We start from the raw sequence: 13,599 nt of genomic DNA on the forward strand, positions 1-13,599 counted from the left end.
TGGAATTTACTAGTTTGTCTAAGAGTCTGCCTAATTGGAAAGTTTTTTTTTCCTTAATAAGGAGAATATAAACCACAGGGTAGGAATATATTCCTACATACCTGTATAGGTTTCTGGGGGTAAAAGTAGGACATCCCATTCACTGGAATATTGGGGATTACCCCATTAGCAATTCCAAATTATTGTCCCTTCTAAGAAAGGTATGAACAACAGTGGTGCTTTGGATCTGGAGGATTTTAAGACCTTAGAAAGGCTAAACACACTGGAAAGGGATATTAGAAAAGATTGGACTCAGTAGAAAAGGATGACCTTACATCTATTGTTTATGAACTAGTATGAACTAATCTTTATGTGTTTTCACTCTGCTGCCCTCCTCCCCACCTCATTTTCTCTATGGGGTCGATTGAAGGCTGTCCTATATTCAGTACAGTATATTGCTACCTTGAACATTTCTATGGTAGGTTAAGACCCTTTTCCCCATGTTTATGGAGACTTAGACATAAACTATGTTAGGGCTATATTCGAGATTTCCCAGAGACAAGTTTGAGTGATGACAATATGAGACAAAGAGAGAATGGGTTGGAGGATATCCCCAAGAACAATTGATCATAAGCATTTGTCATGAGATTATAACATGCTAGAATTATTCTAGTATGTGTTAGTCCAGAGACTAAAGGGTTGCACTACTAATTTAATATCTTTCAAGGAATTTTTGTTATGTACTTGGATCCCTTATTTGAGGAATGCTGAGGGTGGTGCAGCATTTTGTTCTATAGATCCAAAGATTTTTGATAGTCAACAAATAAATATATATTCTCACTACTATTCAGTGTTTTGTGACTATAAAATGCAATAAACTATAATTATTTTTTGCAAAAATTTGCCTATTCCCACCTTATATTTTCTATTATTATAGTTATTATAAAGAGATGCTTAAGTAATAATTGATATTTTCTTAATAATCTTTTATTTTTCAGCAACAATAAGAACCATGATTTCATTCAAAAATCAGTTATCACCATCTCTATCAGCTATCTCCAGAATCAACCCATCAGTATTTTCTTCAACCCAGACCTGTTCTATGAATAATTCTTTTAAAAGATTCAGAACCATTCAAGCAAGATTTATCTATGTTCATTAAATGACCCTAAGGAAAGATAGTGAATTCCAATTTGGCAAGGGTTGGGAAAACATAATTTTCTATTCATTTCACTTAACTGGATATTTCAGTGAAAATTACATTCCCTATGAGTTCTGAATGAGAGTTTAGTGGGGTCAAAGTGGATGGGTTCTATTTGTCCTTCTATTGGTGTCTGTACTTCAGCAATCTCTTCTATGGATTTCCTCCTATACTTTCATCTTTCCTCTCTTCCGCTTCCCTTTTCCCCCTTCCACTTCCTCTTTCTTCCTCTCTTCTTTTCCCTTCTCTTTTTTCTCCTCCTCCTCTTTCTTCCTTTCCCCTCCTCTTCTCTCCTCTTTTCCTTCTCCCCTCATTTCCTCTTCTCTGCTCTCTACCACTTTCTTCCTTTACTTTTCTCTCTTTCCTTCTCTTTCTCTCTCATCCTTTTCCTTCATTTCTCTTCTTCTTCTCTCCCCTCCCCTTTGCTCTCTACTTCTTCTCTCTCCTCCGCCCTCTCAGTTGTCACAGCTTTTCTCAGCAGGAGCTGTGATGGTGAGTCAATCAGTGAGCTGAGACTGAAGGAAACTGAGAGCCTCCTTTCTCTGCACTTGTTAGGGTACACCTTATTCCTCCTCTGCTGGCCATTTTAGTTGAAGCTATTTCTGTAATCCTTAGCTGTAACCAAAGATATTAGATGACTTATTAAAAGTAACTTGCATAAGCACATATGCATGTACATACACTTAGGGAAACACACACACAGGTTGGACCGACAGGACTATTTATGTTTCCAAGTGTGGAGGGCAGAGGCAGAACCTTTTCCAAGTCATAGCTGGTTGAGGTGGTGGGTCAGATGATTTAGGCCAGAGGAGAAGGGAGAAGAAAGGTAGAAGGGAAGGCATCTTTAAATAGCAGGTGGCACCAGTTCCTATCAATGAAAATGCTACATTTTCACTGAACAAATTGGGCTTTTATTAGATAGTTCTACCACATTTCTGGACAACTCTGTGGGGAGGTCTAGTGGAGAAATTATGTCTTGTTTCATAAATATGCTCAGCTTCCCCAAGGATGCAAAGGTTTGGGACTATATGTTTTCTGTCTGCACAAAAGTTCTTGTACTTCATTAACAATGATGGACTTCAAGGGGGAAAGGTCTGAAACAGAGTCAGAATCTAGGTATAAACCAAAAATTAGACTGGGTCATTGTTCTTTTTTTTTTTTTTAAAGAGGGACTCAGGCTCCTTTTAATAGCACTCCAGATCTCCATCTGAGATGCTGATGTGTTCTGTGGGGGAGAGAAGATGGAAGATGGAAAGGGAGGGAGCTGAAGCTAGAGAAAGCATTTCCATTTAAACACAGTCAGATTTATTTGTATAAAGTAAAATTAAATGAAACTGACCTGTTGTTTTTGTCATACTCTCAGAAATGACAGACTGAAGTGGGTGGTGGTGGGCAAGGTGGAGATGGAGGAGGGAGGCGAAAGGAAAGCTTCACCTATGAGTAAGCAAAAAAAAAAAATAAATAATCCAACTAACTCTTCTTTTAAGAAAGCCACATTAAATTGGTGTTGAAAAAGAGAATAATGAATTCCATTTTAAAATATTCTCTTTTTTTATAGGGTGAAGTAGAATGTGTAGTTCAGACCTGTGGTTTCCTCATTACAAGGAATTTCTAGTATGGAAAATCCCTCCACAAGTTGCAGTTAAACAACTACTTAGAGAGTGTGCTCTGTGGCATTGGGAAATTTAAGTGATGTTCATAGGGTCTTGAGCCAGTATGTGTCAGAAATAAGACTTGAAAATTAGTCTTCCTGGCTCTATCGACTACATTAAGCTTCCTCTCATTTTGAAAACTAGGCTTGGAAAATGGAACAAAGTGGTCTAGAGCCCCAGACTCTCAGAGAATCAACATTTGAATGACTTCCATCCCAGCCTCAGCCAGAACATCTGATCCAGTTCCCTTAGGATATGTGAAATTCAGAGGATGAACCTTCTCTCCAGTCCAGACTTTATATTTTGTCTCTCTCTCTCTGCATCTTTCCCACAGCCTGTTTGGCATCTTTTCAGTTTTCCTCTTGACCCAAATGTAAAGTCTCTTTGTCTGATTTTGCTGAACCTGAATTGGGTTTTTCTCCTCTTCCCTTCCCCTTCTGAAATATGTTTGAGATTCAAGGCTCCTGATGCTAGTTTTGAAATTTTCAGGCAGGGGCTCCCTAGGATCCATCTGCTGCCTGTGTGAAAACATAGATTTCTCTTGTGATCCAGCTGGAGGAGACTTGCAAATGGCAGTTTAATGGAAACAGCCTCTTAGGGAAATGTGAACAGTTATGGGTGACTAGGAAGAGTGACTAGGACCAAAGTGCTGTAGGGGAATGGGTATTTAAAAGGGAAATCAAGAGCCCTGCGCTCTCATCATGGTTCTGGCACTAACTACCTCTGTGATCATGGGCCCTCCTCCTTTTAACTATCATAGTCTTCTTAGTTTCTTTATCTTTAAAGTGAAAGAGTTAGGCTAGATAGCCCCAATGCCTATTCTAGTTCTAACTGAATTCAATAAAATTATATCCAACAAACATTTTTTTATCAATAAAATTTATTTTACTTATTTTCCCCTCACACTTATTTATTTAAACCAAGTAAGAAATTTTATTATATGTTTCTCAATTATACATAAAGATGGTTTTCAACATTCATTTTTGTAAGGCTTTATATTCCAAAATTATCTTTCTCTTTTCCCAACCTATTCTTTCCCCCAGACAACAAATAATCTGATATAGTTAAATATGTACAATTCTTTGAAACACATTTCCATATTTATCATGTTGTACAAGAAAAATCAGATCAACAGTGAAAAAACCATGAGAAAGAAAAAAACAAAGGTGAAAATACTATGCTTTGATCCACATTCAATCTCCATAGTTCTCTCTCTAAATGTGAATGGCATTTTCCAGCCCAAGTCTATTGGAATTGCCTAGACTCATCACAATCCAACAAATATTTAGTTAGTGTCTACTGTGTGCAGAGAGTAGTGCTAAAGATTGGGAATATAAAAATAAAAAAAGTCTCAACCTTCATAAGTTACAATCTAATGTAGGATTTTAAAATGTATATACAAGTAAATATGACCTGAGTAGACTGTGAAAAGGGCAAAGGAAATATCTGAAGAAAGGATATTGAAACATTTTGAAGTTGGAGAAAATTAGGGAAGCCTTGATTAAGGAGGTAGCAAGTGAACTGGGAGTTGGGAACTTTTTCATGTTTTCAAGGGAAAGAGCTTAATTGAATTAACTCTAAATTCCAATCAAACTGGAATATTAGCTCTCTTCAGTCTCACCATGGCCTTCTCTTGTCTCCATGAATTCCACAAGTCCCTGAATCTCATGCCTATAACCAGACTGGAATAAAGGTGAAGGAAACTAGGGTTTTGACTCAAAGTTCAGAATTGTAGAGACTTGAATTTATCTTTAAAAGTTTGTTACTTGAGGCATATTTTCAGAAGTTTGCCTTGAAATGAACATTTAAATGGACTTCTAAGAGCAAATTTGGTAAGGGAAGGAACTCTGGAACACTTCAATGATGCTGTTGGGAAGCTGCCACAAGTGGCAGCGGAAGAGAGAAGGGCGGGTATTAGAGAGAAAGGAGGAATCTTACCATCTGGCAGTTTCCTGACAGCTATTTATTCTTGTTAACCATGCACTAATCTCAGTTATGTCTCTGATGTTAACTGAAAGTATATACATATTACCAGTGCCCATTTCAATTCTGCTGTTGGTTGTTTTAGTCATGTTCAAATCTTTGTGACTTCATTTAGGGTTTTCTTGGCAAAGGTACTGGTATGGTTTGCCATTTCTTTCTCCAACTCATCTTATAGATAAGGAACTGAGGCATCAAGAGTTAAGTGATTTAGTGTGATTAAGTGATTTTATAGATAAAAGCAGCTAGTAAGTGTCTGAGGTTAGATTTGAATTCAGGAACTCTTGATTCCAGGAGCAGTGCTCCATCTAATGTACCTCCCCACTGCCTCTTCAATTCTATATTCTGGATCAAAAATTCAATAGCCCCATCCTAGTTACAGTCTGGTCACAGTCATGGGATATAGGATCTGTGGAATGTATTCAAAGCAGAAAAGGCTGGAATGAGATTGGGGAGCAGCAAGTCATCTCTTTGAATTGGAGCTTAGAGTGCATTCAACTCAAAAAGTATGTTTCAGTTCTCTCTCACAAGGCATTGTGCCAGGCAATACAAATAGAAAAATGAAATAGTCTTTTCCCTCAAGATCTTACATTCTATTGAGGGGAAATGAAATAGTCTTTCTATTGAGGGGAAAAAGTGTTAAATTAAGTCCCTCAGAGCTATAGTCAGATTGTGAAAGGCTTTAAATTCTAAAGAATTTTAATTGTAACTTGTAAACCAAAAGAAAACATTGAAAGTTTTTGATCATTGTGATTGGAATGTTCTTGAACATAGACAAATTATTTGAGCAACAATGTGAAGTAGAATCTAAGCTCCAAACAGGGATCTGAAGAGCAAAAAGGAGTTGTTTGGGTTTTGTCTTTGTAATCCCAGCCTCTTCCACAATGCCTTACAGAGAGTATAGACTTGGGGAGGGAAGTAAGGGTACCAGTTAGGAGCTGATTACTACAGTTCAGGAAAGAAGTGATCCCTACTGCATCCAGGATAATCTCCAGGCACTGTGATTTATATCTTGCCCCTGGACCAACATGGCTCCAAAAGAGAAAATGAGGCTGGTGACTCTTTGCACAATCCATCCTCATTTAAATCCAATTAACTTTCATGCCATAGTATCACCTCTCAGATGATGGCTCACAGCCATGGGTCTACCGAACACCAAATACCTAGCTAGGGATGTGGAGCAATAAAACCTCTTGGAATCTTTTGTTCTTGTTTCTTATATGCAAAAAAACCCAAAAAACAAAAAACAACAACAAAAAAAAACATCCTGTCTGATTGATAACACCTTGCTTAAAAAAATTCTGTCTCCTTACCTGGATGAAAAGATTTCTTGGCTTCTTCCTTATTCTTCATTTATAATTTACAATCTTGTAGTCTGTTAGCCTGCTAGGTAGGCCCCAAATTTTCAGTATATAAAACTCTCCTGAATTACTTCTAATTTGCTAGACTTCCTTTATAGATTAGCCTGTCAGTTATGTCATAAATAAACTCTTTGTGACTTTAAGAGAATCTCATAATTCTTTTAAACTATGAACCATGACTCTCATGTACTTCACTGATGTCATGGCCCTCTTTGAGAAGGAAGGACAAACAACAGCAACAGATGAGGCATTGAATAAAAATCTCAGTGAGAGTAAAGTGGAGGAGATGGATGAAAAAGATGCTTCAGAGTTAGAAAAGACAAAGCTTGATAACTGATTAAATATGGAAGATAAAGAAAAAAAAGATGGAAAAAAGACTTCAAGGTCTGGATCAAGGGTTCTCTCCCCTGGAACCTAATCCATCTTTAACTGGTTGATCTTTCAATAGAGATGCCCTTCTAGTATCTTATTATCAACACCTCCAAATTTTAATTTTTCACCTTTCCTAAAATAGAATCTAGCCCTCTTCACAATTTATTTCAAATGATGGCACCATCATTGTTCTTAGTCACTAAACCTCCAAGCCACATTCTTAATCTAAGTTCTTAACCTTTGGATTGGGGGAGGGGGGGAGATTTGCAAACCTTTTTATAACCTGGTCAAACCTGTGGTCCTTTTCTTATATTTTAAAATGCACAAAATAAAACAATAGGATCCAAAGAGACTGGTCTCTAAATGGATTTGCAGAGATACTGGACAGGGTCATTCAGGTGTGTGTGTGTGTGTGTGTGTGTGTGTGAGTGTGAGTGTGAGTGTGAGTGTGTGTGTGTGTGTGTGTGTGTGTGTGTATTTTGATCCATTTCAGCTTACCACCAATAAATCAGATCTGTAGATCTGTAAATTACAATCTTGAGATTTGCCTGAGACAATTGAAGCTCCAAGTGTAGATAGAATCACCAAGAATGGGAGTGGTAGAGGCAGAAATAAAGACTGAGAATGAAATCCTGAGAGACAGCTACACTGTCTCACTCAAAACACTCAAGGTGACTGAGGGAAGACTAGACAACTAAAAAAGGAACAAAGAGAGACCAGTGTCCTGAAGCCTGCTCTGATTTAGAACACCATGATCTAATTTAGTATCTCAGATAGAATCATATTTATGAAGCAACAAAAGACACCATGAGATCCCCAACACAACAAATTCTCTAACTTATATTTTAAAATCCCTCAGGAGAAGGCAGGAAAAAAATAGGTTTCCCAAGAGAAGAAGAAGGATGTTTTTGACAGTAGGCATGGAAAGAAGGGGGTGGTTTAGAAGTTCACAATTGCATAAATCAACTTGGAGGATAAACAGTAGTTTCCCCCAAATACCAGAGGGTTTGATCATAAAATTTTCCACCTCCCACTCAGCAGGGGCAGTCGTCAGACAGGAAACCCAAGGATCCCAGAAACAAGACTTTCAAGCATCATTCTTTGTGTTATTCCCAAGTGTGAGCTGAGCCCACACTTCCCAGATGTTTGGTTTTGGAACATACGTGCTGGCAGTGTCTCAAAGCACTTTCTTGTACCTCCTATGCTTAGGGAACCAGAACGGAAGTGAATGCTATATCACTTAAGTTAGTCCTTCTTTCCCCAAACTTATGCAAATGATTGACAACCCAGATCCAATAAAGAGGAAGCAAATCCTTCTAGTGAAACACAGCCACCTTTGGGGAAGATCACTTCACTCATATTATGTGAGGTCTAGGAGGACAAGAATGGAAGGGGATAAAAATCCTGTCGATGTCAGTTCACAAGTATTTGTTAATACTTGTGCTAGGAACTATGCTAAGTACTGCTGGGAATAGAAATAACAAGCAAAAATAAAGATAATCCTTTTCCTCAAGGAGCTTACAGTCTAATGAAAGAACACTAGATAAAAGGAAGCTAAAAAAGTGGGAGGAGAAAAGGTCAAAGTACTGCCTTGAATTCAAACATGGTGGTGGAGTCCAGAGAATTAGAAGCAGAGTCAACTTGGATCATTTCCAAAAATGGAAGTCCTCAGAGGAAATTCAGTAATGGGAGAAAGGGGGTAAGAGAGTCAGAGGGATCTTCCACAATGAGAAAGTTGGCAGAGTGATGTGTTTGAGATTCAGCACCAAATGTTGAGATTGAGGAGAGCAACTGGCCCCTGATGTTGGGATTTGGGGCCCGAAACGTTGGATTCAGTCATGTGAAAAATTCACAATGGCCATTCTCTTTGCCAAAAGGGAGATTTATTTTTGAGAAGACAAAATGATGAAATACCGTAAGACACTAGGTGTGGTAAATATGAAATACATTGTCTAGGGGAACTCATAATTAGCTAGGAGAAAGGAAATATTCCACGAAGTGGGAGGATGCCATTAACTGGCAGGCTAAATCCACAGAGGAGTTTAGCACCCTAAAAGAGTTAGTTAGCTGTAAGGAGAAAGACACCTTGAGGTATGAGGAAGGGGATAGGAAGAAAGATATCTTGAGGCAGAAGGCTTTGGTGGGGTTAACCCAAAAGAGATTCAGCAAAGATGGTGTGAACCATGGACAGATTTGTAGGGGCAGGGGGAGAGTTGACATAACTTGGCTTTCTGATTAAAGAGAATAAGGTGGTGTTACCCATGACCTCCCCAAAACTTGGAACTATAAAGCTGAACTCAGTGCCTTTCCCTATTTGTAATCTTATCACTATTTCAGCTTTCTCTGCCAACCCTGCTTAGTGATCCAGGACTTCTTCAAAAGTTCAGAAATTAAGAGTCATAGCCAAGAAGAGGAATGAAAGATGAATGGTCAAAGATCCTCCCCAAAATGGAAGAATTTAGAGGAATTCACCAATGGACTTGAAGGGATGTTGGATCACTTAGGAGTATGTGTGGTAGTGGAGGAGGGAATGTGTATTTTGATCTAGATCAAGACGAGCAGCTCCAGGTGTGAATATTTCCCCCAACAAAGCATATCTGAAATTAATCTTAGAGTTTTACTTGGGATTTCTCATTCAGTAATGTCCGACTCTTCATGGCCTTATGAATTATAGGGTCCATGGGATTTTCTTGGCAAAGATGCCAAGAAAATGTTTTGCCATTTTCTTCTCTAGGGGATTAAAGCAGACAGAGAGGTTAAGTAGCTTGCCAGGGGTCACAGATTTACTAAATGCCCCAGGCCAGCTTTGAATCGATATCTTCCTGACTCCAGGCCCAGAGCTTTATCCAGTGGGCCTACCTCTTGTTTTAGACACTAAAATATATCAGCAGTAGAACTTGAACTCACTTCTTTCTGCTTTCAAGGTCAGCCTTCTCCATTCATTATGTTATATAGTCAGAAGCAAATGATAATAATAATAATAATGATCATGATCATGATAGTAATTCAATAATACTTTAAAGTTTAAAAAATTTTTTATAAACATTACTTTATCCTCCCAACAATCCTAGGAGATAATTGTTATTGGTGTGATTGTCACCACCAGGCTGCCTGACCCCAGGAAATAATGACCTTAGCAATGCAGTCCTTGGGGATGGTGTGATGCAGGTTTCAAATTGTCTTGTTTTAGGAATGCTGTAATTCTGCCTTTAGAGGATGTTGTCCTAGTTTATATTTTGTGGCCTAGATGCTGGCTCCACAAGAATACTGGTAGCTCTGTTTTCTTAATTTACATTTTAATGGACAGCTAAAATGAGTAACAATCTTAAGGTGAGATGCCTAACCTAACCCTTAGCCCCAGCTCAAACTCTAAGCCATAAAATCCCCATGTCAATGACATCCCAGAGCTAAAGAGGAACAATAGTAAGGTGAGATGCTTAACCTAATCATCCCTAACTCCGCCTTTAAGGTCAGTGACATGGAGCTCCTGGTTTTCTTTCTTTTTTTCCTATAAAAATACCTGACCATCCATCGTTTTTTCCAACTCTCTTTTGCAACTTAACCCATTGTCAAGGACGTTATAATAATAAAATCTTTGCCTCTTGATTTGGAGATGGTCTAAGTCAAGAAATTCTTTTGAGATGCCTCATAACACTGGTCTGGAACCCTAATATTTTGAGGGTCCAACTCCTGAATCCCAACACTATTATTATCCCCATTTTACAGATAAGTAATCTGAAGCAAACAGAGGATAAATTAATTACTCAGGATCACACATCTAGGAAGTATCTGAAGCAAAATAAGCATTATTCTGTCACTGAACACGGACACTACACTATCTTCTTCTTTGAGTTATTCTTTAGTGACAGAATGGGCATTTAGTGAAGTACATTGAAGCCACCTTTTTGACATTTCAACACATATATTGAAGAGAATAACGTTAATATGTATAGTATATTCTCATATAATGTTATTATATATTATATAAGGACTGGAAGTCAACCTGGAAACAAAAGAACCAATTTTTTTTTTTTTGTGCCACACTGAAATGCCTCAGGGGAAAAACTGGGACCAGAGCCTTTAGCTGCAGCCCCTAGAAAAATCTCTGCCCTTCTCTTTGTCAACTTGTCCTTCTTCAAATCACCACACAAATCTTGCTTCCTCCAGAAGGCTGCTTAGTGCTTCTGTTCACTTGATTCCTTCAGTCATTCCATAAACTACCAAGAGGAATTCATATGTGTATCATTTCTTTGGGTGGTGGTAGTGTTGTGTGTGTGTTGTGTGTGTATGTGTGTGTGTGTGTGTGTGTGTGTGTGTGTGTGTTGAATATGTGATTTTATGTATTTTAACCTATGGGTTGCTTTTTCCCTCTGTAACATTAACGGTCATTTTGGAATTTATGATCTGCAAGGCAGTCACCAGCATTCAAGAGCATCCAAGAAAACCTGAAATTCCCTTATATTGGTGTTTTTCAGTTTTTTTCTGATTTCATAACCCCATTTGGTGTTTTTTTTTTTTTTGGCAAAAATACTGAAGTAGTTTGCCATGTCCTTCTTCAACTCATTTTACAGATGAGGAATTGAGGCAAACAGGATTATGCAATTTGCTCAGCATCACACAGCTAGTGTCTGAAGTCAGATTTGAACTAATGAAAATTAATCTTCTTGATTTCAGGTTCAATGTTCTGTGCATTATAGCATCACTTAGCAGCCTTTAAGTCCTCATTTCAAATTCAATGTCCTATCAATCTCTTTCTGTTCCAGTCTGATATTGGTCTCTTTCTCTCTTTTGGACACATCCTGAGAGTATTTATTAAAAGTCAAAAATACTTGCCCATGTTCATTGGGAGGGATACATACCAAACTAAATAACAGAGCAACCAAGTAAAGATGAAAAAAGAACTCAACAGACTAGAGATTTGGGGCCAAATTTAATGAGATAAAATGTAACAGGGATAAACTTAAAGTCTTATACCAGAGGCTTAAAAAAATCATCTTCCCAAAAGATGGGAAAAATATGGTTCATCTGAAAAAGGTCTAGAGGGACTAATGGGTCTAAAATCCAATGGATCACAAACATCATATAAATCATCAGTGTTCTAGGGCAGCCAAAACACTGATGTGGTCCTAGGGAGAAGGAGGAGATAGTCAAGAGAAGTACTTAGTGTCATGAAGAGGAGTGGACTGAACAGAATTTTAGGCGTGAAGTCAGAAAAACATGAGGTTTGAATTCAGCTTTAGATATTTACTATTTACATAACCCTGGACAAGCCACTTAACCTTTCATTTGTCATTGTTGTTGAGTCATGTCTGATTCTTTCCATTTGAGGTTTTCTTGGTAGAGATATTGGACTGGTTGCTATTTCTTTCTCCAACTCATTTTTTACAGATGAGGAATTGAGGCAATCAGGGTGAAGTGACAAGCCCAGGATCACATAGCTAGTAAGTGTCAGAGACCAGATTCTAACTCAGGAAGATGAGTTTTCCTGACTCCAGGGTATACACTGTATCTTCCATACTACCTAGTTGACCAACCTTTTATTTAATCCTGGTCAAAACACACCCAAAGTACTGTGATTGGTTCTGGGTACCACAATTTAAAAAGGACATTGCTAAGCTGGAAAGTATTCAGAGGAGGCACCCAAGATAATGAAGAGCCCTGAGTCTGTGTCATAGGAAGATCAGTTGAAGGACTTGATGATGTGTAACTTGGAGAAGAACAGGACACAAGCAGCATGCTATATCTGTTTTCAATTGCCTGAAGAGTTGTCTTATGGAAGAAAGCTTAGATTTGTTCTCCTTGCTATATGAGTGACAAACTTAGAGTCTTGAGTAGAATTCACAAAGAAAAAAATTTAAACTTGATATTAGGAGAACCTGTCTCAAAGGGAAATGGGCTGCTTTTAAAGGTGACAAGTTCCCCCACAATGGAGGTCTTCAAGTGGAGGCTGGATGACCTCCTGTTGGATATGTTATAAGAGACTTCTTTGGGTATGGAATTTACTACATAGTCTCTGAGGCCCCTTCTAACTCCAGAATTCTTTCTTTACCATGGCCTATGGGCCAGCACTTGATCCTAAAGTCCTACTTTAGCCCAAGAATTCACACACTGGAATTCACATATTCACACAGCCTCTCGCTTTCTAGGTTCCTCCTAGAATGTCCATTTAAAAATGGCACTCATCCATCAACTGGAGAATGGCTGAATATAATTGTGGTAATGAATGTTATGGAATATTATTGTTCTGTAAGAAATGACTAACAGGATGAATACAGAGAGGATTGGTGAGACTTACATGAACTGATGCTGAGTGAAATGAGCAGGACCAGGAGATCATTATATAATTTAACAACAATACTATATGATGATCAATTCTGATAGACATGGCTCTATTCAACAATGAGATGAACCAAATCAGTTCCATTTGTTCAATAATGAATAGAACCAGCTACATTCAGCAAAATAACTATGGGAAATGAGTGTGAACCACAACATAACATTTCTAATGCCTCTGTTTTTGTCCACTTGAATTTTTTATTTCCTTCTCAGGTTAATTTTACATTATTTCAAAGTCTGATTCTTCTTGTGCAGTAAAATAACTGTATGGACATGTATACATATATTGTATTTAATATATACTTTAACATATTTAACATGTATTGGTCCACCTGCCAGCTGGGGAGGGGGTGGGAGGAAGGAGGAAAAAAGTTGGAATAGAAGGTTTTGCAGTTGTCAATGCTGAAAAATTACCCATGCAAATATCTTGTAAACAAAAAGCTATAATAAATTTTTTTTAAAAATAAGAGAATTGGAAAATGAGAATAAATAAATAAATACAGATGGCATCCATGTCAGCCATGTCTCATTCCTCTCCAGCCTGCATACTATACTTCCTCTACCACACTCTGTATTGGCTGTATTTGATTCCTCCTATCTTCTTCTAGCTTTCTTTTTGTGTTGTCTTCCATAATTATAGTATAAGTTTCTTGAGGGCAGGGACTGAATTTCTTCTTGTATTTTTGCCAAAAAAAAAAAACACCAACCTTAAAGGTCT

At 37.9% G+C, this 13,599-nt stretch overlaps 1 long non-coding RNA gene across 2 annotated transcripts; it reads right to left on the reverse strand.

Moving 5' to 3' along the window:
- Positions 1 to 1,547: 1,547 nt before the first annotated feature.
- Positions 1,548 to 6,214, reverse strand: LOC116423289. Of its 2 annotated transcripts, none has more exons than XR_004233842.1 (3): positions 6,126 to 6,214; positions 2,520 to 2,614; positions 1,548 to 1,795 (listed from the first exon to the last, which is right to left on the reverse strand). It is a non-coding gene; the product is annotated as an uncharacterized LOC116423289 (long non-coding RNA). The 2 variants fall into 2 exon arrangements; XR_004233841.1 differs by lacking the exon at positions 6,126 to 6,214 and adding an exon at positions 4,771 to 4,857.
- Between the last annotated feature and the right edge of the window lie 7,385 nt (positions 6,215 to 13,599).

This window comes from Sarcophilus harrisii, chromosome 1 (genome assembly GCF_902635505.1).
Source record: "Sarcophilus harrisii chromosome 1, mSarHar1.11, whole genome shotgun sequence".
In the NCBI taxonomy this organism is placed as follows: Eukaryota; Metazoa; Chordata; class Mammalia; order Dasyuromorphia; family Dasyuridae; genus Sarcophilus; species Sarcophilus harrisii.